Consider the following 6,000-nt stretch of genomic DNA (forward strand, 5'->3'; position numbering starts at 1 on the left):
TTGCAGCCCCCGTCTCTGCCCTGATTCTGGGAAGTGTCGCCATGTGATGCTTTCTCTGTTTATTAGTCACAAAAGAGAAATAGCCTATGGATCACGCTTCTCAGGCAGCCAAAGCCTCCCATGTGAGGAAGCGGTAAAATGTTTTGTTTGATGTTGTTGAGAAAGCAGAAGCAGATGTAGGCACTGAGGCTTTGGAATTTTCCAGTGGGAATGTGGTAGAGTAAGAAGCAATATATTGGATCCACCAATTCATTTGGAAATGCCGCGATGGGCAGAACATGCACCTCTAATTTCATTTCAAACTCACTCAAGCATGTACTCCCTTTTTATGAAAACTCCACTTCTCATTAAAATTACCAGTTTAAAATTACAGTCTTCTGTCAAGAACATCTAAGAAATGACCTTTTTTCATTCTAAATGCTATAAAAATTAAGTTTTCCTTGGCTGTGGGCTACACTCTTGGGATAAGTTTTCTGTTTTTTTTTTTTTTTTTTTTAAGCATACTGGATATTGCTTTCAAAGTTCTCTAATTGCCTAAATTAATAATGGTTTTTTTCTTTGGGTCTTGTAAGGGACAAATGAATTTGAATCTCTCTCTAAAGAATTGAATCTCCAAGTATCTCATTCTGGTTACTTTTTGCATTCATTGTAGAATTTGAAATGCTCTATAAGGTCACCTCTTTCTACACCCTCCCCACTCCTTCTACCCTACCTCTTCTCTCCAGCCTCCGGCTCCAAGAATTTCACTGGAAAAAAGACATAGGAAATTCTGTGGGTTCTATCCTCAGATTGTCCACCAACTCCCACAGACCTAACATTGTTCATTGCATTGGACTTGATTTTACCACAGAAAGAAACAAGTCTCCTTAGGGAAATTGTAAATATGCAAACAGAAATATGAGCAATTTGTATTTTATTGTTAAGTGAACTATAGCTCTTTTAAAAATGTGCATGTCATGACCAGCAGGACCTTAGCTAAAACACACAAATACATTGCTTGAAGAAAACAAAAACAAACTGCACAGCAATAATAAAACTCTGTCGTCAGTTTGCTCAGGAAAAGGCACAGCAAAGAGGTTGGCACTGTTTATTAGATGTGTAGGATGTTCATGTTAAAGGAAATAGAGTATAGTTATTGACTTTGAAATGTATAGTCATTTGCTTAATTCAGAGATTGAATCTTTGCTAAAATGGGTAGTTAGGCTGATGAAAGAAATTGACTTGTACCACTTAATGAGCAATTTCATCTTTTTAATATAGAAATAACTGATGCTGTGGACAGCCTTTTATTCTTTTGAGAATCCTATAGCCAAGAAGTCTTTCAAATGATCATTATACAATGAATGCCCTGAGGCTTTGAAAAATATTTATTTTGAAATTATCATAAGCTCAAAAAAAAAAAAAAAAGGCAATTAAATGTTAGGCTATAAGCTCCGGCAAATTTTCCCTGCTGAAAGTAATTGGACAGATATTTTTTCCCTTTTTTTAAGTAATAGTGCCCAAAGAATTTTAATGATCTTATTGCTTATGGATATGGAGCTTAAATATATTTCTAACCTTAAGTTTGATGCTGGAGTAACAAGATTATAGAAAATGACATAATACAATTAGGAGAAGTATAGTTTCATTAACATATAACATACCAATTTATCTTCTAAAATTTTCCAAAAATCAGCACGAGTTTCTGAACAAAAGTTTTGGGTTGGTGGGAAGGAATGGTTGGTACACACCATACATGGCAAAGATATTTCTTATGTACTACCTTTTCTTGTGTCCATGCAATTGATATGTGAGTGTGGGGTGTATGATTAGCTCTGACCAATGGGCTATAAGCAAAAATACCAAAGCATTTAAGTAAGAGCTGATCATACATTACAGTTCTCTACTTTCCTGCTTCAGTGACCTAGAAGCCAACTTTTGAGACAGTTGTGCCCAGAATGTGATGGAACCTGGATTGTTGAGTTATTGCATGCAGCATGGCTCTCCTGCAGGACTGTCTGGTTGGCATTATAATTTGCAGAAACAAGGAATCAACTTTAAAAATTTTAAGCTACTGAGATTTCAGGGTTAATCTGTTACTGCAGGATAACCTGGGCTTTCCTGAGCTGATCATCTCATTGCAGGGTTGTTGAGAGGAGTTCGTAGAGCCCTAAATTGTCTTTGCACAGTGTTTGGTAGTTTTCTTGTAAAGAAAGAATTGCTTTTGCTGAAGGAACACCAAACTTGACCAGCCAGACAGAATATTTCTGTGGAGAGTCCAGATGGCTAATTCAAGGAGAACCAGCCTACCTTGTGTTTCTCTTCATGGCAGACTTTAATGTTCTCACCTTCCTTGACTAGGTAGTCTGTTCATTTTGCTGAGGGGCATTCTGCAGCCCATGGTGTGGATTGTCTCTGGCATGGGAAACCCCACACTTTAGGGGACATAAGTGGGTTTGCACCAAAAGGTCCTGGTGTCTTGGTAATTGGCTCCCCTACTGCTGCTCACAAGACTATCAGTTTCAGAAGCTAAAGACCCTTCATAAGGTTCCAGGGCCCTTGGATGACCTGTCATCTTGGAGGGACTATAGGTACAGATGTTCCAACCAAAGGTCCTTGCCACCAAATTCTTTCCTAGAATCAACTTTTTCTTTTTCATGTGTAAACAATTTTGTTCAATACCTTCTTCAGTGAGGAACATAGAAGCTGGTTGACTTCACCCCTAGGGAACACCAGATAATATATCTGCCTTCTCTTTGAATTCAAATGGGTTTGGTTCGGGTCTTATGTAAATATGTGTTCTTGTCAACCTTCTTTCCAACTTACAGGCTTCTAAGGAAGTCTCAATTTAGCCCCCTATTAACTATGAGAAAAACTAATGTGTAGATTTTATAAATTAGTTAAAAACTTTATGCCAGACTTAGCCCATAATTTAATTTATTGTTATCATTAATATAGAGCTTTCTAGAACGACATAATGTCTTCTAGAAATAAACCAATGCTAAAACTACAAGTTACACACTTTTAAATGTTCCCACTGTGTTGTTACTAACCAAACTTCCAATGATTCAGTAAACAAAGTGTGATGATGAAGAGTATGAACCCTGGAGTTTAAGGATGTGAGTTCAAATCCAGTCTCCCCCATTTCCTGTGTGATCTTGGCCATATTACTTAACCTCTTTGCATCCTTACTCTCTGACCTATAAAAAGTGGCCAATAAGAAAGCCTTCTTTGACACTGAAAAAATTAAAAAAAAAAAAAAAAAAGAAAATAGAAAGAAAGCCTTCCTCAGAGAGATGCCATTTAGATATCGTCTTTATAATGTACTTGAAATTGAGCCTTGACTATGGAAGCACTGACAGCTGCTTTTATCATTATTATTATTTTGGAAAGAAAGGAAAAAAGAGTATAGAATGGTTTATGGTTAGTTGTTATGGGAAAATGAGGGAGTAAAGGACCCTTACTCCCATTCATCTTTCATTATTCCTCCCCACTCTGACTGCAATCATGAAGGCAAAAAATGTGCAGAAGCCCCCCTGTGTGTATGTTGTGTGTATGTGAACATATGTGTACACATGCCCATATACACAAAGGGGTACTTGGCAGAAACTGGCAGGAGCAGTGGAGGTGTCTGTTTTGTTTGTTTGTTTGTTTGTTCCTTCCCCAGTACATCTGAAGGCTGCTGAAGGTATAATAAACGGTGATTGATTATCTGTTCAGTAGTAGCTCCTGGGCTGAGGGGAGGGAGAACAGCAAACAAGACGTGGTTATCTCCCTTGGATTTAGATGAGGTAGTTGGGGTGGGTGGTGGAACAACATGCATGTCAGTAATTATAACAAGTGGAAAGTTCTCTAGCTAGTGTCAGACAGAGTAGAGGCTAGGGAACAGGAATAGGCCTTCTTCCTTGTCAGCAGCACGTGCCTTGTCACTCTGGGGAGGTAGCGAAGATGAGATCTGCTCTTGACAAGAAGCTTCTCGAATCTTGTTTCTAGTCCTCTTTATGGTGTGAGAGGTGTGGGTTGATTGTTTTGGTAGGGGCTCTGCCTAGACCTGTGCTGTGAGCATGGCAAGGCAGGGGGTGTTTCTCCAGAGCCTGAATTCCCATGCTGTAGTGGAATGTTGGATGGCAATTTGCAGAGATTTGAGGTAAAGTGCAGTATAATGCCATGTGCCCTTGGAATGGCAGGAAGTGGTGAAAAACAGATTGGGGAATCTTGTTTCCTGTATGGTGGAGAGAGTGAGACAGGTATACCTGTTCCTGTGTGCTAGCTAAACCCTATTACACCACAGGCATAACAGATGTGATGTGGATGAATTTATAGCCTAGCATCTGTCAGCACCTTATTAATCATGCGGGGATTAGCTTAGTGGTGGATAAATGAAACCTGGAGCTTTCTAATGCTGCTCATACCATGGGGGAGAACTTTTTCCGGTTGTATAAAGATGCCACTGCCTGAAGCCTCAGGTACAGTTGCTGGAAAATTACCTGACCTAATACAAGATCTATTTACATATTTTAAAAGAGCATGGATAATAAGCTTTCACCTTCATGTGGCATGCTACATTTAGGAAAGGGCTTTTACTTTTAGGACTTACATGATTCTCAAACAAACTTCTGAGTCCTCCAAGCAGGCACTGCTTCCAGTTCTGTGGACATCAAGAGACTTCTGTATAGAATGCTGGATGTGCAATTGGACTGTGCAACCACAATGAGTCACCTGTGCCTTAGTTTCTCCATCTACAAAAGGTTAGGGTTTGAAATATTGACACTACCAGCAGGATAGCTCTTTGTTGAGGTTCCATGCTGTGCTCTGTAGTATGTTCAGCAACATCCCTGTCCTCTATCCCCTGGAGGCCAGTAACACCTCTCCCTCAAGTGATGATCAAAAAGTGTTTCCAGACATTGCCAAATATCCCCTGGGGAGTAATCTCTAGACTAGATAATGCCATAATAATGCACTGGGTGATCTGGATTTTTATTTTTCTACATATCTGCCACTGAGAGTTCTGGGGACAGTCTGCACTATCAAAGATTACCAGGCAGTCAATTTTACTGACTACTTTTATAAGGATAGCTGACATTTATCAAGTATCTATCACGTCCTTGGCACCTGCTGGGCCTGTCTTATATAGATGTGGGTATTAGTTATTGTTATTTTTTTAATCTCCAATTTAAAGATAGGAAAGCAAAGGCAGAGAGATGACATACAGTTTTACTGATGTAAACTGGGACTCAAACCTGGATCTGTATGGTTCTACAAACCCTCACTCATCTTAAAAGTACCACATTTAAGGGTATGGATTCAGGAGCCCAACTGCCTGGGTTCAAATTCTGGCAGATTTGTTCTGTAACCTTAGGTGGGTTATTTACTTTCCCACCAAGCCTTTGAAGTTACTATTATCAGCTTGATTTTACTTAAGAAATTGAGGCATTGAGAGTTTAAGTAAATTAATGTTTGTAAAATGCCTAGAACAATGCCTGGCATAAAGTAAGTGTTACACAAGGACTAATCAAAAAATTACAACAGAGAGTCTCTTTATTCTCAGTTATGTTAGCACCGGTGCTGTCACAAAGAAAAGAAAAGACCTGGTTTCTGGCTACTTGGAGTATCCAATGTGGTTGGCAGGGACTGTGAATGTGGTCCTATAGCACTCGGGTGTTCCTCCAGGTATACTTCTGGTGCCTTTGATCACTCTTCAGCATCCGTGTTCTTCCACATCTAAGGGCCACACCCATTTCTGTCTTCAGTGACCTACCTTTGGGCTTCCAGTACAAGTATACCGGAAGTGGTGCTCCTAGGAATTCATGTCCTTCCAACTTGGCCTATAGCAATGTGACTTGTGCTGGGGCATGAAACTTCAAATGCTTTAATTCAAATCACAATAAACTCCAAGATGTAAGTCACACACCAGGATTATGCTGCAGGATCAAGTGGAGAGTGTCACTTATCCTGACATCATGCTCTTTTTGACTTCTCCCCATTCCGTCCTTCCCCAATTCCCTTCAAGGTTCTCCTGGA

The sequence above is a fragment of the Mustela lutreola genome, chromosome 16 (genome assembly GCF_030435805.1).
Source record: "Mustela lutreola isolate mMusLut2 chromosome 16, mMusLut2.pri, whole genome shotgun sequence".
Classification (NCBI taxonomy): Eukaryota; Metazoa; Chordata; class Mammalia; order Carnivora; family Mustelidae; genus Mustela; species Mustela lutreola.